This window comes from Struthio camelus, chromosome 20 (assembly GCF_040807025.1).
Source record: "Struthio camelus isolate bStrCam1 chromosome 20, bStrCam1.hap1, whole genome shotgun sequence".
Taxonomy (NCBI): Eukaryota; Metazoa; Chordata; class Aves; order Struthioniformes; family Struthionidae; genus Struthio; species Struthio camelus.
Window position 1 is genome coordinate 4,671,378 of NC_090961.1, and position 21,379 is coordinate 4,692,756.

The 21,379-nt window shown below is 44.9% G+C and overlaps 1 protein-coding gene across 2 annotated transcripts in view; it reads left to right on the forward strand.

The window, feature by feature from the left end:
- The first annotated feature begins 10,048 nt into the window (after window positions 1–10,048).
- BRD3 (bromodomain containing 3) overlaps window positions 10,049–21,379 on the forward strand; it is a 43,155-nt gene continuing 31,824 nt past the window's right edge. The window contains exon 1 of one of the 2 annotated variants that reach the window (XM_068915072.1): window positions 10,049–10,185. The gene's annotated coding sequence lies outside the window, so the exon portion shown is untranslated. The remainder of the gene's footprint in view (window positions 10,186–21,379) is intronic. The other variant, XM_068915073.1, reaches the window with a different exon arrangement.

Here is a 21,379-nt window from a genome sequence, read left to right on the forward strand (position 1 = left end):
TATTGTGTAAGAATACGGCTGTGTTTACTGACTAAAGTTGCTTTGCTACGTTACTACAAGCCACGTTCTGCATTAAGATTATCTTCCCTCTCTCACGTCCTTGTCCTAGTTTCAATATCTGCATTCTGATAGCTCACGGGCACCTGCCCGTCTTGGCACTGACACAAGTCTTCATATTATGCACACTTTCCCAGGGCTTCTGGCACTGAGGGAATGCTTTGTTGCTGCTCCTAATCGTCTTCTGGTACACATCGCCCCCGACATCTCCCCCTTTTTGTTTTAACAAAACTGCATACGCTTGTTGATTGAAGGCGCGATCTATCATTCGTTGCACGCATTGTAGAAGACAGGGAAACAGGCACAAACAGACTAAGATTATCAACAATACAATCAAGCCACTCTTCACAATAGTTAATAACCACCCTGTGATCCCCCATCCTGAGAATACTCGTCCCAGCCAATCATTGTCATCTAACCTCAACTTCGCTATGCTCTCCTTCAATCTCACTATACTGTCGTGAATAGATTCTGAGTGATCTGACAAATTCATAAAACACATTCCTTCCAAAATCTCACCCCCGTGGCCATGCGCCAATAATAAAAAATCTATAGCTGCACGATTCTGCAATGTAGCATGTCTTATAGAATCAACATTGGTAAGCAGCCCTGATAGTGCTGTTGCAGTATTATGAGTCTGCTTGGCAAGCCAACACCCTAATTTATTTAAGGTTGCTAAAGCATTTGCAGCAGCGACCCCAGGAGTAAAAAATGGATGCCGTAATAATCTCTCCTGGGTTCCAGAAGGTAAGATCATCTCTACAATCTTTTTGAAAAGGATGTGTAGATGGTCTAATGCGTTTTCATCGTTTTTCTAGAATCATTGTAGAATGGGGCAAATACATTCCCAATGTTACATTACACCATAAAGTTGTATTGCGATAAACAGCTAAAGTAGCATTAACAACTGGGCTGGGTACCTGTAGAAACACAAGCATAACCCCTCCGCCACGTTATCAGAGAAAAAGGTCCTTTCCATTGGCCGGAGTCCAGATCACGGACCATAACTTGTGCTTGTCCTGAAGGAAGAAGGCGTGAAAAAGAGTTAAAATGGGAGGCAACAGGGGTCTGCTCATCACGGACCCGATTCAAAAAGTTAAGGACATACAAGGCCTTTGCCACTCTCTCTTGAGGAGTCCCATACCCCTCGGTTCCCCCTTTTTGTTTTAACAACATTTGTTTTAAAGTGCTATGGGCACGTTCAATCAAAGCTTGCCCGGTAGGGTTGTGTGGAATACCAGTTAGATGTTGGATTCCCCAGGCTTGAAGAAAAGAGCAGATTCTCACAGAGACATATGCGGGACCATTATGAGTCTTAATTGTGCAAGGAACACCCATAAAAGCAAAAGCTTGCGTCCAGTGAGCGCAAACATCTCGAGCGCGCTCTCCGCGATGAACACTGGCAAACAGTAAATTGGAACAGGTATCCAGAGAAGCATGGACAAAGCGGAAAACACCAAAGTCCACGATGTGAGTAATATCAGTCTGCCATTTGTTTTAATAGAATTGTTTGAGCTTCGGAATTATCCACTTGTCTCTCCAATGCAGTATTAAGGCGGTCCACGAACTGCATATAGCTTTCAGTAGCATTCTGCTTGATCGTCGCAAATGACTTAAATCCTTTCCCATTTTCATCAGGGAGGTTTAAAACAAGGCTCGTAATGCCTCTCCTGGACTTTGCACCAACGCCTCTCGAGCAAGACGTAGCTGCACTGTATGTTCCCGATAGGGGCCCTCTCCCAAAAGGACTGTGGGACCCACTCCATACAGTGGATCCCCTTGTTGCCGATCTAAATTAGCTGTGGCCGCTTGATCGCAATTATTCCGCCACGCCTGTTGCCATAACATATACTGCGTGGGGGTCAACAAAAGCTGAGCCAGCGTACGACAGTCATTAGGTGTTAAAATCGTGTTATTAAAAACCGATTGTATCAAGCTCCGCGCACAGGGAGAGCTATGTCCAGAGTCCTTGATACTTTTTCGCAGTTCCTTTATTAAACTAAAATTAAAACCTTCCCAGGTGGGGGCTTGACCTTCGCGCAGGAGGACAGGCATTGTGAGGGCTTGAAGGCATTCAAGGTCTCCTTCTGCCAACGCCTGGGCTCATACTTCTTTCCACCGATCTACTGGAGGTACAGGCGTAACAACCGGCATTGATATAACAGGTTCAGGAGTTTGCAGAGGGAATAGATCTGGTTCTTTCTTAGGGTCTACAGGGCCAGGGTCAAATGGGTCCGCAGATTCACTGCTCTGCACAGGAGAGCAGAAGGTGCCCTAGCCACCTTCTGCATGCTTTCCTGTTGATTCTGATCTAATGCATTAAATACCAGGTAGTTAACTACCATGTTGCCAGGTAGTTAACAAAGAAGGGGCAACGGGATCATCCGAGGTTGCGGCATTCCACAAACACACCCCAATGGTATCCCAAGTCCCCTTACTATATATATTACTTGTATCAGCTTCTTCAACATGCGCGGAGATCCAAATTAAAAGCTCCTTTAATTTTTCTTCCTTTACAGTTACTTGCCGTTTCTCTAAAAAATGCTGCATAACCTTGTACACAGATTTATATTCTGCTGATACAGAATTTCCCACGTTCCCAGCTGCTTACCTTCCGTGAAGGCAATGGTAAAAAATGCTGCGCAGCCTCTATCGAGTTCAGCTGGGCTCCCCACCGGATTTCACTCTTCAAGTCCCTGTTCCGGCTGCCACTTGTGGGGATTGAAGGCCCGAACCTTGCGTATGGTGAAGCAAGATTATTTATTTCATATTTCGTCCTCTCTTATATACCGGACCCTTATTGTGTAAGAATACGGCTGTGTTTACTGACTAAAGTTGCTTTGCTACGTTACTACAAGCCACGTTCTGCATTAAGATTATCTTCCCTCTCTCACGTCTTTGTGCTAGTTTCAATATCTGCATTCTGATAGCTCACGGGCACCTGCCCGTCTTGGCACTGGCACAAGTCTTCATATTATGCACACTTTCCCAGGGCTTCTGGCACTGAGGGAATGCTTTGTTGCTGCTCCTAATCGTCTTCTGGTACACATCGCCCCCGACACTTCAGGCCTATGCTCTGCTTCTTTCCATACATATAAATGTACCTTGATCCACTGCATCCCAGTCTCCAGCTCCTCCAACTAACGATTCTTGCTACATCTTGGTAAGAGACACCAAGATCGGGTAGAATATCTTGTGGGCTCTTCACACCCTTCCTCTTCTTTTCAGGGGGGACTATTCATCTTTGCTTTTCCAGCTTGAGAACTGCCATTTTGGAAGGATGTCGTGAAAATCCACTCCAGACCCTCTGTTGAATGTTGGCTGTCTCTAGAACAGCATTTAGATCATTACCAAAGTTCATGGTTCCTTGTACCAGGTGAGCTCATGGCATGACCCATGCCCAAGTTTCTCCATGAAATTTCACAAGAAAAACAATGTATCAAAGCACAGAAAATCCGTATCACTCCAAGACCAAGTGAGAAGCCAAGAAAAATTATTCTGGAGATGCAAAACTGAACTCCACAATCTTGTTCTCCATCATTCTAAGCAACCCCTGCCCTCTCCAGCAGGAAAACAATTGTAATATGTTAGGCAGAAAAAGCATTCTGTGAAAAAAAAATCAATGAGATGGGGAGCTTATAGAGCCAGTTCCTGCAAGTAAGTACTGGTAGGCGTATGTGCTAGAGCACTGGATATCAGAAGTTACTTAAGCATGAGCCAGAGCAGCATGGTGTGCTGGGTCTATGCCAAATGACTCAGCCCTTTGTAGATAGAAGTCCCAAGCCCAGCAGTCTGGATTTGCAAAACTTAGTCTGCCGCTTGCGTTGAGTAGAGCAGGAGTGAGTCATGAAGTGCTCAGAGCTAAGCATAAGGGAGAGGTGGCCCTGAAGCATCTCAGAGGGAGAAGATTAAGAGTTAGGAGGTTCTAGCATGACAAAGGCTTTTATTTAAATAAAGAAGTATCGTAAACCTCCTGGCTGCACCTTCCTCATAAATTCCTGATCTCCAAATGAACCCTTTCAAGGTGAATGATTGCCTGTGTTACTGTAAAAGATTCACATTGGTATTTGCCTTGCCCAGCATAGGCGCATCACTTGCCGCAGCCATGTGAAGCATACAGAGTAACTCTTCAATGGAAACATTTGGAAGGGAGCCCTCTTCAAAAACCCAGACAAGTTAAGCACAGAGAAACCATCCTCTTCCTGGTTGTCCTCATGCACTAACATTTCTTCCTTCTTATTATTAGCTAGATCACCATGACATCTAAATGTTCCAGCTCCCAGCAGGACCCCAAAGTGCCCGGCTGTGTACAACAACAGTGAAAGACAGTTCTTTGCAATTTAAACTGTTAAGATGAAGGGGGAGAGGGAAAGTATGGTAGAGCAATTTACTTAATGCGCACAGCAGCCTGGTAGCTGAGCTACCAATAAACATGCCTCCCAACATTTGCAAGATTTCTGTTTAAATGATATTTTGTCTATTTTTTTCTTAAGTTGATGAAATGGATTTTTTTCAGCAAAAGCGTAGACGAGAAAGTTCAGCAGATATATGTAGGGACATACTCAGGTATTTGAGTGCACATACATGCACACACACTACTGATCTTCACTGAAATATATTGGGGTTTCTATAGGTGTATACAGGTCCTGCACAGCTTTCAGCTCATGGAAAGTCTCTAAGTTCAAATATCACGGACTGTGCTTTGCAGGCAAGAAGATGAATCTTCTTGCCCTTCCTCAGCAGGGCAGAAGGCAGAAAATTTGATCTACTCAGGATGAAATGCCCAGTGACTCCCCTAACATCTGAGGCATAGATCTCAGGGGAATACTGGGTGGTGGTAGTCCTCACCATTAGCAACACGCAATGTATCAGGCCTCCTCCGTCCCACGAGATAAGTATAAAGCCACCTCATTCAGGGCAAATCTCTCTCTGCACTTGTGTCCAACACTATCAGTTACAGATGAACGCTTAAAAGATCCTTTGGGTCTTGGCTAGCTCATTCTTTCCTGCCTTCCTATTGATCCCCATAGTGCTGTGCCTTTTGGGGCTTGTAGACATCCTGGCTCACAGGTTCCCTGTTTGGGGGCTCTGCTTGTCCCTGTCCAGATGAAGAGTGAACGCTGAATAGACAAAGGTCCTATAGGCGCTGACACATTCCCAACAGTGTGTGGCCAAGCTGGCCTCACCAGCTGGTATGGCCAGATTCTCAGAACTACAAAATATGTGTCAGAAGAGCTGAGTCCGAGTTCTGACTTTGCCATCATTCTTTGCATCATCATATTCTCCTTCTCAGCTTTCTCAGCTGAAAAACAGGGCTCATAATATTTCCTTACCTATGAAAGCTGTTAGGAGGATTATTGCATTGTTGTGAATTCCACGGATGAAAGGTACTACAGGAGAGCAAACTGTGATTATTGTTTCAAACCTCTGCCCTAGTCCTGTCATCCTTACTTTACTGAATAACCCTTACTGAGTAAACTCAACTCTGCTGCTACAGTGAGGAAAATCATGTGAGTAAACATGAGTCTCTGTTGCAATAATAGCATTTATGCCCTGTGTTCAACACCCTTCTCTCTGCCACTGGGATTACCTGAGTCACTCAAGTAATAGCAGTCACTTCTACGCACTCTTAAGCAATCTTCTATTAGGGCACTATTTCATTGCAAGCATGACTGTTACTGAATAAACTCTCTTTTTGTAATATGTAATAACATCTACTATAGAGGTGACAGCTGCTGGTAATAGGATCTGCCATGAGTCCCCTGATATGTAAGGTCTCATGGAGTCCGTGGTGGCTGATGGCTGACAAAACAGTCAGAATGACCAAATTTGCCAGCCTTTAGATGTGTGGAGCTTGCCTCAGCCTTTCATGTACATGTAAATTTACAGTGTGCCTAAGGATGTCAAAGCTCATGCTCAGAGATGGAGGACAGAATATATTGCAGATGCAGTATTCAAACCACTTCAGCAGCTTTCTCCAGTTGTAATCCCTTTGTAATTTCCAAATGCAAAAACTAATGAACGCCTCCCTTGATGAAAACTATGATTTTGATGGTGAAATGGACACTGAATGGTGAGGCAAGGTATGAAAAGCTTCCAGTTGAGAGCTCTGGCAAAGGTAGCTCCAGGAGATCTGGTGCTCTGGGCTAGTGTTTCCAACAGTACCTGAGTGCTGTTAAAACTATTGGGTCCTGTTGTACAAGGCACTGAGTGCAGTCAGTTCCCACAAAACTTATCAGTCCCGTGCAGAACAGTATCTCCCTTTTCCACTTCCATCCACCCATGTTTTCAAAAAGACTCAAGTCCTACCCTTGGCACCGAAAGCAGAGAAGCAACAAGTGGCACTGCTGACCAGCCCTAAAAAACACTCTATTTGTGCACAAATAGGTTGTTTTTACTAAACCCTATGCACAAAGCTGCCTGGAAGGATGTACATATCAGTATGCTTTAAGGGTTAAAAGTAGTGCAATGACAAGGAGTAAATAAACTGCCCGCGTTAGTTAACGAGGTACTAACTGGGTAACTAGAGGTACAACTTCAGGGACCACAGAAGCTAATCAAAAGGTTTTGGGTGAATCCAGGATGCTCCTCTGAGCCTGAGGAGGAGGAAGTGAAAAGCTGTTGCTGTAGTCTTGTCTCTTATGAAGCTGGACATTGGGTATCTGAGAACAGGGGGGCTGTTAGATCCTCTGTGTAAAGCTAGTGCAGCAGCAGCAATTCAGAAACTCTTCAGTTACTGCATCTGTCTTTCCCTTAGTCTGAGTGTCCTTGCATTGGGCTTAGGTACTTTGAATAATTCTGCCTTGCTTTCAGCTATACCTTTATACATAGAACTTACTCCAACTGAGTCAACGCATGCCCGTTTGGCTAAATTACTGTCTAAACTCACTGCCTTGCATAAATAAGGCTTTAAGGATCTCTAGAAATTCTTTGCTTTCCTCTCCCTTAGATTATGCAACTGCCTTCCTCAAGCACAAGTTCGTAGGCCTACAGGTAGGTGTGTGATTTCTATGTTCCAGGTTGAAAGCTGATGCCTGTGAAATGTCGGGAGACTGTTTCCCACATGAACTGCTTTGCCTGCTCAGCTTGAGGCATAAGGAATGTTAAAATTTGGGATGAAATTATCTCATCCCCCTACGTGAGATAAGGATGTAACAAGTGTAGTTGGAAACTGGTTTTGGGTAGCAGTTCTGTGGCACCCTCTGTTACCGACCTGATGTTGAAATTATCATTTATTAATTTCTCAGTGTTCTTGTAGGATAAGTAGGTCAGGGCTGTAGTTCCTTTTTATTGATAAGGACAGAAGGAGTCAAGGTGACTTGCTTACAGCATCAGACTTAGGCTCAAGCAAGTGTGCGGTCTGTTTTACATACTTCTGAGGTGCAGGGGCTTCATTTACTGCCTGTTATGTGGGGTCCTGGAGCAAGGAGAGCAGCCCTGCTGTTATGCTGTCCCTTGTACACTCTGTGTATAACTCAGTACTCCCTGCTGTTAAGGTGTCTTTTGTGTGCATCTTGTGTGATACGGTTTCAGAGACCTTAGGAAGGCCCACTCCTTGCAGTGCGTTAGGGCTGAAGGGAGGATCAAACTCAATTTTTTTTTTTTATTTGTGCGCATGCGGGGTGAAGTGACTTTGCCCTGCAGGCTTGAAGAGGCTTTATGTTCTTGCATGGGCCTTCCTAGGTTCTCTTGTCTGCACCCTGTTGCCTGCGCCTGCCCTGGGTGCAAAGTCCTCCCATTGTGCTTCCTGTGTGTTGCTGAGGTTGCTGAACACTTTCCATTATGAGACCACCCTGCTCAGTTGCTTGTAGCTCTGCCAAATCTGAAGCTTCAGCCAACACGCTTTCTGAGATAGGGGTTTGTCTCAAGCTACAGGCAAAATACGTTTAAAAATCAAATTTTTAGATTATGGTTCAGCTGAAAATGAGACTTCTAAGTGAAAAGCATACTTATTTTCCCCTTGTGTTCATCATGAGGGTACTCAGCTGATTATTCCCTGTCCCCTCCCTTGGAAAGCTTTAGTCTGCCAGTTTCGTCCAACTCCCCTGCCTAGGAGCAGCAGCAGTTTTCATTTAGGGGCTTTTTGGTTATACTCATGACTTGCTATCTGTGTATATTATGGCATTCATAAATTCATATCTTGTTTTTTTTTCCATGTGGAGTAAGCAGGTCCTGGAGCAGGACAACAGGTTCAGAAGAAATAACCTGACGCTTTTCTGCTCTCAAATGCTTTGATGCCCGTGTACTTTTTTTAGAACTGCCTTGGAAATGGAAATACTAAAGAGATGAGGGTGAAAGGTGCTCTGTGCTCAAAATCTGGTTCTTTCATATGCCTCGGACATCAGCGTACTTAGGCAGGGAAGAGGTCAGATGGTGTTTCAAAGGGATTTCCTAGCTCAGTCTGGCAGCGTGGAACGTATGAGAGCAGCTTTAGTGAACACCAGCAGGCAAAGTGTGGCTGTTTACCTTAAGAAGACCAAGAATGTACCTTTTCCTTGTTGCTTTCATGCTCTGTGTTCCCACAGTGGCCGTGTACTCTGGGCGCATAGGACACTGAAGTGGCTTTCAGTACCCGATGAGTCAGTCGAGGGGTAAGGCTGTGAATGTGTTTCTAGTTCCTAAATTCACACCAGCTTTGAAGTCAGGAATGCAAAAAACACTTTTTTGTTTTTAGTTAAGGCATACATACAACTTTGGTTTCATCCTGAGACAACAGCAAGAGTAGGTAAATAGAATTTTCCAAAGCATGTCTCCTCTTACTTGTGCGAGAAACAATCTTTCAGATTATATCAGATCTGGAAATTTCAGTCCTATCAGTTGCGTTTTTCAAAAATTAATCTTCTGGAAATAAGGTCGTACAGTGAAAATGCCTCCACCTTATGGCTACAATAAACAGTCTTATTAATTGGCATCACTGCCTGGCTGTTTGTATAACAAGCAGCATGGCAGCCTCTGCTGGCATATGAGTCCATAGAGAAATCCCGTAACTACTTATTTTATGTTGGCACTCACATGTTTCCCGGATTCATTTTTTTCCAATGTTTGTATTTTTTTGTGCTGTAGCAATTGAACCGTATTTTGCATTACAACAGTATCTTCTTTTTAAACTTTTCTTTCTGCTGTTTGCATTTATAGCTTTACTCCACGATGTAGGCTGTTGCTCTTTTTGATTTGCAAGTGTTTGTGGTTTGAATGATGTTTGTTTGTGTTGATGCTTGTGTGGTGGGTGTGTTATTGTAGAATTCTTATTGTTTTTATTGTATACATTAGATTACTTTGTTGTTGTTTTGGGCAACTGATGCAGTATTATGAAATGCACTAACCAGTGCAAACTACACCAGGTGTGGGTTTTTTCCTGATGCGTTTTGTGACTTACTGCTACAGCTCGCACTGGCCGGGTTCTATTTTTGTTGCGGCTTGGTATTAGTTGTTGCGTAATAAATACGAGCGTGCGTTACCCAATGCAAACCATGATTTTAAAAAAATAGTTCCAGTAGGTCTGATTTTAAAACTGCAGTAACCTCTCCGGAGGCGTGAGTGTGTGCCTGCACAGGTTTTTACCACCGCGCAGCGCTCGAAGGGGAACCTGCACGTTTCCAGTTGCACTTTTAAGGGCTCTTGTCGCTCTGCCTTGAGAGAACGAGAGGCGCAACGGCAGGCGGTGCAGGGAAGCCTGATTTTGTGTGTGTGTGTTTGTTTTTTCCCCCTGCAATGTCTGCCCCGGGGGGACCGCGGGTCCCCCCCCCCCCCCGCTCCGGGCCGCCGCCCCGGAGCCGCCGCGGCGCGCTGTCCGCCGGGGGCAGCGCCTCGCCCCGCCATCCCCGCCCGCTGACCGGGGCATCACCCCTGCCGCTTCCCTCTGCTGCCCGCTGCTCCAAGCAGGGAGCCGCGGGGAGGGAGCGGGGGGCCGGCGGGGGGGGCCCTGCCGCCTTCTGGGACTTGTAGTCCGGCGGCGGGCGGCCGCCGTTGCCCGGCCCGGCCCGGGACTACCGTGCCCACATGGCCTTGCGCCCCGGCGCATGAGCTCTTGGGCGCTTTAGCGCATCTATTATACTGCCTTGCCGAGGATAAAAAGAAGAGCAACTGGAGGGACTATAAGGCAAACGTTGCTGGAGCTGCCGGGGCAAAGTAATCTATTTAATCTTTCCCTTTATTTGTTAGATGCTTGGGTGTGCGTCGCTAGCACTGGGCCATGGTTTTCTGCAGGGAGGGGGGCCGGGGAAGAAGGGGGGGAAGGCAAAACCCACTTGGGAAAGGCCAATGCTGATTTTTTTTTTTTCTCCCTCTTCTTCTTCTTCTGCTTCTTCTTGCGAGCCCTCAAACGCTCCCCTCGGTTCCGCAGCCTTTGTGCGCCGCAACAATGCAACAAAGCCAGCTGGGCTCCGAGACAGTGCGGCTATTGATTTCCTCTCGGCTCTTTGCTTTCCTACCCCCCCCCCCCCGTTTCTTCTTCTTCTTCTTCTTTTCTTCTTCTTCTTCTCCTCCTCCTCCCCCCTCCCCTCCTCGCCGAGCGCCCGAAGACGCCGCGGCCGGGCGCGGGGGCTGCGCGCCCCTGCCCCGCTGGCCGCCGCGCGGAGCGCCGCGCTGCCCCGCGCCCCCGCGCAGAGGGGATTTTCTTTCTTGCCTTTTTTTTTTTTTTCTTCTTCTTCTTCCCTCTCTCGCTCTCCCTCTCTCGCTCTCCCTCTCTGTCTGCCCGCCATCTTTTGAAAGGGAAAATTAGGGGCGAGGAAAAGGAGGGCTGCAGGCGCCCTTAAAAAGAAAACAAAACAAACAAAAAAACACACAGGGGGGAAAAAAAAAAAGAGGAGGGGGAAGGAAAGAAGTGGTGGTGGGGGGGGGGGGGAACAGGCAGCAGCAAGCGCGGCCCCCGGCGGTGCTGCGGCTCCCCGGGCCGAGGCTGGCCGGGTGCCGGGCTCGGGGGCTGCGGCGGCGCCGGGCCCCGCGCAGCGCCGCGGCCGCGCTCGGTGCGCGGAGCGGGGCCCGGCGGCGGCGGCGGCGGCGGCTCCGCGCCCTGGCCCGGCGCCGGGCTGCTCCCGGCCATTTCCCTCTGCCCCTGCCGCCGCCTGGGTCGCTGCCTTGTGAGTAGGGAAAGATCCGAGCAGGCTGCCTGTGATGCGCTGCAAAGTGCGCGTTTCGTGTGTTAGAAATCTGCGTGTGCGCGTGTGTACATTTAGACCTATACCCGGTTCCTTTGCTCGTGTAAATATCTGCTGTTTACATAACTTTTGCGAATAAATGAAAGCCAATGGTTCGTTGCCTGAAGTTGATATGGTTTAAAAGTGTAAAAAGAAACGCAGATCACAGATTTATATATAGAAGTGTCACGCGGTAAATAATGCAAACGATAATAAAAGGTAAAACTTCAAAACTCGGCCGTACCCCCCCCCCCCCCCCGTTTATGTTACGCGTTTGCTTTTTGCACCTCCCTGGCACGTCGGATAGAGTATTATTTGTAGTCTGTTTGGTTTCACTTTCAAACAAAGCTGTAGTGTTCAGGTCGCTGTGCGTCTTCAAGCTACAAGGTTAAGTCTTGCAGGATGTTAATAGGGAATGTATTTCCTACAGAAATGACTTTTGACAACATGGAGCATGCCTTCGGTAAGGTTCACTCTGAATGTGCTGTAAAAATGCTGTAGTGTGGATATACCTTTCTGTTGATATCTACAGGAATTAAAATTTGCAGAAAATAAACTTTTTGATAAGCGACTGTGATGGCTTTGCTAATACTTTGAATGTTTATATATTTTACATGCAGGTTTCCTGACACTAGTAAATAGTAAATAGTAGGTTGGAGGTGACACAATTGGCAAAGCACACCTGCTGTTCCTTGCTGGGGAAAGAGGAGCTGGGTTTTTTTTGACATGCTTGTTAATATTTTTAATGCATTCAGTATATGTGAGTATGCTGAGGGGGGTGTCTCTAATTTGAACTGGAAATTTAGGTTTAAAGCTGACACTCTTGTCCTCAGTTCACCCAGTGATAAGTCAAGGTATTAGAGAGGACTTGGTGACTACCATATGTGCTGCAGTATATCCGTGAGAAGTGCAGAATAAATATACATCAATCAAAACAAACAATAAACCCTCAATGCAGTCTGGTTGCTTTACAAGCCAAAAAAAAAAAATCTATATGGCTGAAAAATACCCACCAACTTGAGTATACTGTAAGTGCTAAGTCCTTACCTCCTAATCAGCAGATCACAGAGCTAGCAGACTGCTGCCTATCTGTCTTTGTTAGCAGAGAAGTTTAAGGAGTTTTTAATAATACACTCTGAGGCTCCTACTGAAAAAGAATAACTTCTGAACTAAAAGCCTTCCTTTCTGGAAAGAATAAATGGCAAGACTGTACTTTATTTCTCTTCAGTCCACACTAGTTAAAAATACTCATGCATGTATTTAATGCTTTGAGACAATGCTTAATAATAAGGACTGGGTGGAGGGTAACAGACTTATTCAACATTCAGCGTGTGCTTGATTGCAATATTGTTTTCTCTACTCACTGCCTATATGCTTCACTGCTGAGACAGTAGCTGTCCCAGTGAAAGGCCTTTTTAGTTTTAGTGACCGTGTAGACAGTGTGAAGTCTTTTCTCAAAACTGACTTTGAAATCTTAATTCCATTCACTTTAAATAAAACTAGGCTCCTAAATCACTTTTGGAAATAAGATTGCTGTCATATTAGCACTGAGGTGCTTTCATAAACCTTTGTCATTCAAAAAACATATTTAAGAAGCTTGATGTACCAGCTCAGTATGTATGGTAGGCAGCAGTGCTCTTTTACTGTTTCTTTCTGATGAAAGCTGATTTTGTAAGTCAGTGGCTGCAAATGAAACCTATTTCAGTAGGCTTCCTAACTAGTGTTTCTTTAGACTGTTGTAACTTGACTAGGTAGAATGACTTAACCCACAGTTCCTAATATTCTTGCAAAATCTTTGTTTCTTGAGTTAAGAACAGTGTGTTCAAACCTTCATCCTTCAGTCACCTCCTAAAATGGTGGAGACTGTACCAGAGGGTCTTGGTGTCCCCACACCATGCCTGCAGATCCAGTCTGCGTGACCTGAGGGTCTGTTCCCCTGCTGACCCCCAGCAGACTAAATGCAGTTCCCATAAGTAAAGCAGTTTGGCTCGTGGAAAGTTGCAGTTTCCAGTAGTTTTTGCAGGTGTGTCTTTTCATGGGTGCGGGTTCTGAAAGATGCTTTTTAACATTTACCTCTTAACTTTTTTTTTTTTTAATGGCACTTGTGCAGTGGGGTGTGGGCTTGCAGCCAAGCCCCGCTGCACTCCTGGAGTCTTGTTCGTTCTCCCTTGGGTAATCTGGGAGCCTGATCGGTCTCATTGACAGCACAAACAACTCAGGAGTCAAATCCCTCTCCTCAGCAGTAGCTGAGTGATGTAGTGAGGTCTCATGTTTCAAAGACTTAATTACTTTTACAAAATATACTGCTCTGTGTCTACTTTGGTAAGCTATCAGGTGCTTTAGATGCAGGCAGAACTACACTTAATAAGTGAACAAAAAGCATTTTGCATCTCAGCATTGTTGATTGTTTCTCTTTAATCCTGGTTGCTCCCTTCTTTGCTAATTTGCAAAATTCATTAATCCACAGTGGTTTCCCAATCATTACCATCAACCGTATGTTTTGTTTTGTTCTGTTTTTTTAAATTACCACATTATTCTACAGTAATAGCCCAGAACACTATTGTAAGCAGTGGAGTTCTGGGAATTAGCAAGGACCCATTGTTTGCCATGCTGTTCACTGAGCTGTTAGGACATTTTGGAAGGACGTGTATATTGAGCTTTTCATTCCAGCATGTCTTACTGTGATGTCAGTGGGTTTTTTTTGTCAATCATTAGTGCTTGTTGGAGGTGAACATCTTTTATGTGGCACACTAACAATGCAATTTAAGAGAGGAAATACTCTTTAACCGACTTGCTACTGAAGCCAACGTCAAAAGGAAAGGATTTAAATTCTTCTGGAGAGCAGTGTGGAAATTCACAGTAATGTGCTGCTGAGGCTGTGCTGCAAAGGCCGCTTTTTCTCCCAGTCCTCACTCGTTCCTCCAGTCTTGCTGATAAGACACCAACTGAAGAAACACTTGCCTCTGTTTTGGATTCCTTTCACGCCTTGCCAAGCCTCAGTCTCTTCCTAGCTTGAATTTGAGGAAAAAAGACCACCATGACTGGGTGCATTTGAGCAACATGGATAACCTGAGCAGAGGAGAATTGTTCGAGTTTCTCGTTCCTTTGCTGGGACCAGAGCTCCACATTCTCCTCTCTACCAGCAGTGCAACAGGCATAGCAAAGACAACCTGGGGTGAAATTCCTGTAAATTGGGGGCCCAACTAGAACTAAAGGTCTTCACGCAAATGATTCCAAAGCTGAGGACATTTAGCGTCAAACCTTAAGATTTAGACTCGGTTCCAGTTGCTGCAGATCTCCTTTTGGAATGACCCCATTTGCTCCTCTTTCCTTTGAAACGAGAGGGGGGGGGGGGAAAGAGAGAGAGAGAGAGAGAGAGAGAGAGAGAGAGAGATTGCAGTTGTTATTCCTGGCCTTGAGAGCTGTTCCACTGTTGAAGAAGTTTACCCTTGGAGTGCTCCTTTGATACGACAACACTGATATCCTTGCAGAGTGCTTCATGCACTGACACAGTTATATCGCCAGAGATGCACTTCATTTGATTGACTCTCCTGTCATAACCAAACCAAGCTGTACTGGCAAAAAGACACGTTTTGCCTGTGTGACTTTGTCTGTATGGAGGGTGTTTGGTTGAGGATCACACTTTCTCACAACCCACCAGAGAAATCTTTTCTAAAACTGCACTGCTCAATGAGTATGGCCACAAGTAAGTCCAGAGTTCACAGCACAGCATGCTTTTGCCTACTGCTGCCTTGCTAGGACATTAGATACAGCCTTCTTCCTTACTAAAGCTACTTTAGGAATGATGCTGTTCAGTAGGCTATAGTGATGCCAGTATGCTGGGAACAGACGTGTTCTATACGCACCAGAAATGCATGCAGGTATAACTTGGCTTAACTTTCCAATCAATGAAACAGTTTGAGAATGCTGTTCCTTGTTGGAAGGCCTTGCCTTTTTGCGGTTTTTCTGTCGGCGTTAAAATTCTGGTTATTTTGGTGAAATAGCTTCACAGTGCAGCTCTTCAAGTTGCTGTGTGAAAGGGGGGATGCTACCCCATGTTCATGCCAGAGTAAGTGCTTGTCTGAATGTGACTGTTCTGCCAAAAAAGGGTAATGCCTAGTGCTACGGGCCTGTATTGTCAGCCTAGTTACTCCTTTCCTGGGCAGGACTAAGACACGTGGGAATAATATTTTATAGTTGTGTACACACTTTAGTGGTCGTACTTCTTTTGACGCGATCTTCATCCATGTGTGGGAAATTTGAGAAGCTTGAGGCTTGTCTCTTCTCACTGTGCAGTGAGCTAAGCTGTGGGTGTACGGGTGGTTGCCCAGCCTCCCTGAGCAATTGGTGGAGAGAGATGTTCCCCCAGTGGGTGATGCACAGCATTAAGATAGGCTGTGCTCTGAACTGCCCTCTGGAGTAGCCTCTTCCGAAGGCATGCGGAGGGAGACCAGCTTCGTTCTTTAGGTGAGTTAGACGGTAGGGAATACTTTCCCCCTCCCCAAAGTTAGCAGCACAGTTCCCTGCATAGGCAATAGAGAGAGGTGTAGTAGACTTGAGATCCACGTTTTTCCCTTTCTTGCTGGCCATTTGGGAGTTTAAATTGGATGCCTAAGTTCAGACAGTGGAAACTCTGCTCAGATGCCCTTTCAGGGAGTGAGAGCAGCGTAGCTAGCGCAGTTCATTCACACCTTAGCTGACCTGCACCTTCCTTATGCGGTCGAGCAAATTCATGGATCTACCCAACCTTAGCAAAATCAGTGAGGCACTTTTCATCCAAAATAGTAGACCACATACAGGCTTTTGCATTTGTTTGGCTGTGTTTGTTTTAAGTTCACACCTTGAGTTATTCTGGGACAACATGTTTGTTTAAGGACAGGGTCCTTAAACTGGTTTGGAAGCAAAGTTGATGCAACCTGTCCAGGGGAACGTGACGGTCATAAATGGGAGGGCTACTGCAGTCTAACACGTTACTGCTCATCTGTCGGCTAAGGCTAAGCTGTGATAATTAATTTGGTGGGTGGGTGTACTTACTCTGCCCCATTACCAAGTATAATGTTACTGTGGCTCAGCTAACAAGCAGTAATTTTAAGTCATGGTAATTCAATCCCTTTCACTTCATTGTCCATCCTCTTAAACTGACTTGAGTGTCATATATTGAGTTAGGTAGACTTTACTTGGAAAAGTTGCAGTGTTGTAAACTTGGAGCATGAATTAAACCAGTAGTAGCTGATCCATTCTTGCTACACTTACACTCTTTGTCCTAAAGCAAATCTGTGTTACTTCAAAATAGTAACTTTAATCATTTTAATACATAAAAATAATTTAAAAAAATGAGTAGGAGAAAGCATTGGAGCACAAGAGGGTGCAGGGGAGGTCTGTTGATGAAAGGAGGTATTTTCGGTGATGAATCACTTAGGTGGTTCTATTCTGTGCTGTGAAATGCTTCTAACAAGCTAACATATGGATCTGTGTGTGTTTATTAGAGGTCTGTCTCGCTGTCAGTGTTCGCACGGAGGTGTTCCTAAGGATAACATCTGTAGCACTTATAAATGATATTATTAATGCTGATATATGACCATGCAATACTAGAGATGTAAGGCAGCATTATGATGTAGGTTATTAGTGCATAGAGCAGAAGGCAGTCCTTTAGGTAATATATGTGAATTGAATGCCATTTGCAATGGCTCCATATTTTGTACTTTGTCTGGAACGCTTTCTGTGCTTTAAGAGGAGGTGATCTTACTGTTACGTGTAGCCTGGTCAAGTGGAAGTGGAATTTGGCTATATCTAAGACCCTATCCCTATTAGGTGTCATGAAGACCATTGCTGTTGTGGTTTATCTTTTAGAAACATGTCTAAAGAGCGCTGCAGTGTTGGGGAGAGGGGTAAAGCAGATAGCAGTTTTAGCTTTGTAGTTTCTTCAGATGACAATTAGCGTCATACGTAAAGAACACCTCATAAATATGGGCAGCTGTTTATTTTTCAAGTATTCATATTATCATAACACTGAGAAGGAATTATGTGCTATGGGCTGTATAAATGCACAGGAAAAGACTAATGGCTTTAATTGTGGATGGTAGGGAAATGTTCATATCCCCATTTTACAACAGGGGAACTGACAAGCCCACAGCACGGGGAGTCAAGAACTGAGCTGAGATGTCAGCATCCTGTTTTGTAGCTGTCCTTTTCTGTAATTCTTTGCAGAGCTAGCAGAAGCTTGGAGATGCTCTGCCCAGCAGGGAAGTATTCACTCGCTTGCTTTTTTCTTTTTCTTCTAAATGCTTTGTGTCCGATAATCTCTCCCTTTGGAAATTGAAGTGCAGAAGAAGAAACAATCACAACAAACCTGTTGTGGAAAGACTATGTATAATTTATTCACTATATGTTGAATAAAACTGAGTTTGAGTTGTTTCCTATACTGTAAAGGTACACAGAGCACCATATGCTGATTAAAAAGGGGGAGGGCATACTGTATTTTTCAAATATGAATGTTTAACTGTGCAGATCATATCCTTTAAAAAGCAGAAAAGGAAAACCCTGTGAGAGTTTAGACATACAATAATCCCATTAGGAGTTTGAAGCCTTTATGGGTGTTGCCCTGTTATACTTTAATGGGTGTACATAAATGCTTCTGTTATGTATGTATCACCTGAAATTTGGGTCAGCGCCAGAGTGTTTTTTTTTTTTTTTTTAATAATTTAACAGAAATACAGTTTGCTAACCTGAAACTGGCATGGTTATTTTCTGGAATCACAGGACGAATCTGAAATAGTATCATGTGTTGAAGAAGTTATGCTGTAAAATGCTGGATAAACAGAGGGGAATTGGGAGACAGAGCCTAGAAGGAGGTGGGATGTAGTCATGGAAGGGAAGGAGACTCTGCTGCTTAACCTGTACTGTGATTTTTTTTTTTTTTTTAGGCCACTTCTTGTTGCCAAGCTGGGCCTCTCTTCTGGGCTGTCTAGACTGTCTGCAACTTAGGGCAGAGACTTTGTGCATGCTGCCCTGTATTTGATCTTAGTGAGGGCTATGGAGTGTTTTGGTGGTGCTGCAATTCCAAGAATTAACAAAGGTACCGGAGTGGTGCCTAGACACAGCCTGGTGAAACAAGGTTAAGTCTAAGTGTTTAACCTGTCAGTTTATTACTCTAACAGTCACTGTAATCTCCAGTGTTTATTCTGTCTCCCCATCCCACTCTCTTTGCTTAACCACTTACAATGTCTAGTCATTAGCAGAAGCTGGAGTCTCTCACAGCACGGACTGTCCTCTTACAGCATCTGGCACAATGAAGTCCTGGTCTGTGACCGTCCTTTCTGTGTGTTGCTGCATCTTAGTAAAAATGGTGACCAAGCCTAGATGAAACACGCTAGGGCTTCTCTCCCCTGCCCAGTCTGTGGCTCAGAAGAGTGGATGGTTATGGTGCAGCATTTAACAGCAGCCTGGTGTCAATCACATTGTCAAATTGCATGAAATGGGAAGCTTAACTTCCTGTCTCTTCTCTATATTACTCCTTCTTTCTTTTCCTGACTTTCTCTATATTTTGCTCTCTCCCACAGGGTGTAGGTTTTCCTTTCTGTTCTTCAGGATTTGTTGCCAGTTTCCTTTCCCAGTTTATCTGCTCAATGGTTTTCATATTTATTCTTTCCACCAATTTTGCTTTCTTCAGCCTAGACTGACTTTTCCTGAAGCCGGTCAGCATAAGAGCAAGACTTTGCAGGACCCTTCCATCTTCATTCATTATTGAAATGCTGAACAGCTTAGGCCTGCTTGCTTGTCACCTTGGCTTCCTGTCTGGGAAGGACCTGTTGCTCTTGGACTTCTAGACAGTCTCCTCTTAGCAGTTCTCAGCAAGTGAGATTTTCATTCTTTACTCCTTGTGGGCTGTAGCATCATTGTCTGATGGCTGGAACGAGGGCAGGCGAGCTGGAATCCAAAGATCCCCTGACGTGGCTGGGAATGCTTGGATGAAGCATGCTGATAATGGGTGACTGCAGTTCAAACCCAAGTGGACAAATGGGTTTGCAGTTCCATTTGGTCCAGAAGTATGGTCTTGAATGCAGGAGCATGGGTGAGTAGAGATGGAAGAGTAGATTCTGCCCGTTTTTGAAGCTTAAAGCGATAATACGTACTAGGAGCATTTAGAGACGGAATAATAGAGAGAAGGCGTCCCAGCAGATAGCATTTGTGCCAGGTCTTAACTTGTGGAACTGGCCACTCTGGAAAGGTTGTGACTGAGTCTGTAGAGACTTTATTTATTCACATCAGCAGTGTTTGAATTTGGAATCATCAAACTTTTTTCCCCTCCTTGGCCAACTTTCACTTATACTTGGAGATTCTTCTTCTTGACTAGGTTAAAATATGACTCCAATTTCTTTGTGTGGTGTTTTAGGAAATGACACTGGGGAGAGACCAAGATCACGCTCTTGGCACGCCTTATATGTGTACAGTGGAACTTCTCTAGCTGGGATCGTGTTAAGCAGCAATCCTGCAGTGAGAGGATGTATCTTCGGGGCTGGGTAGCATCGGCTAGATCAACTATCATAGCTATTGTAGTCATAACAATAGGAGGGCCCACAAGCCTGCCTCTTTCTAAACAGGCTTTCCACTTCCAGATATCTAGCACCTAACCTCCTTTGTCCTTTATCTCTGTCTAATAGACAGCTGGAGAGGGGAAAGGCCCAGCTTGTGTGGTAGAGGAGCCAAAAAAAAGTGTGGAGAGCTTGAGTTTGTTGTGTCTTCGCTTAAACTTCCCTTAGAAAGAAGTTTATCTTGATTGACGAATTAGTTGCATCTTGTAGGTGTTAAGTCTGCAAAGCCTAGCTCTGTAGAGGTTCTGAGCCATAAAAAAAATAATATAACTTAATGGGAAAGTTGCTTGGCACTTTTGCAGGATGGGGCTTGAAGTGATTGCTGAATCACAGAAGAGGACTGAGATATGCTGCCTGTGTTGTGGTTCACACCATACTTCAGTGTGCCTCCAGCCACGTTCCTTCCTCCCCCACGTCCCCCACCCCATCCTACTTCTGACGTGTTGGGAGCCTGTTTGGCATGTGGACATGTGCCAGACACCTTCCCAGAGCTTCCTTTTTGCCTAATGTCCAAGACTGCAGGTGCTGTGCTGCCAAGGAGTTTTCAGGGGGGCTGCAGTAACCCCTAGAGTGCTAGAACTTGCCAAATAAGCACTTGATGTTAAGGTATGATGATACCATATTTGTTGTGATGCACTGGATATGAGAGTGCATATGGTCCAAGGCAGGTTCGCCTCTCTTCTCCGCAAACCTTGACTGCCTGCTGTCTGTCTTCTCTCTGGCCCTCTCCATGATTATGAGGTGTTGTGAGTTCAACCCTGTGCATCATCCAAGGTAATTTCATTGCATCGCTACCTTTCTCCCCTAGGAAGAAGTGGCATAAGCAGACCCTGCCCAGACATGTGAGCCTGTTGAACGCTTTCCTTTCAGTGCCAAATCCCTGTAATGAAAAAGAAGGCTGAAACAGCTCAACGTTTTTTTAGTTGCCACAAATGTATAATTGGTGTATCCTGTTGCAAGAGGCGCAGCCACTAGAGTTTTTCTGTTAAGCAGACAACACCTACGCATTCCCATCCACCCTGATCTGACTCTGTCCTTCCAGAGACCAGATCTGCATGTCACTAGCTGCTTTCCCTACTCAAACTTGTTCATGGATGCTGCCTTTTTACTGTTGCAACTAAGCATTTGTTAGCATGTTCATTATAGGTCACCTAGTTAGCTTGCTAAAGTACTTCCTGGAAGCCTTTTTTTTATTAAGGGCAGTTCCCTTTATTTCGGCAATCTCAGTCCAATCCTTAGTCTGGAGTCAGATCTCAAAGCTGGCTGAATTCCTCCAATCTGGCATCCAATGCAGAGTAAGTTCTTTCCTCTTGTAGCCTCATGAACAAAACTGCATAACCCAAGAACTTGCATGAAAACATGTGTCTGGATCAAAATTTGCCTGAGTTTTGTCAGACAATCATAAAAAGTAGGGCTGGAAGAAATGTCCAGAGGTCATTTTGTCCTTCTCCCGGCTCCAAAACAAGATCAGCCATACTTAATCCATTACTGAGGCTGCTTATCTAAACTGCTCTCAAAAGCGAATTCGAAGTTATGAAAATGAACCTGTTACACTGTGAAACATCACTCCCTGCACTTGAAGCTGCAGCCTTTAGA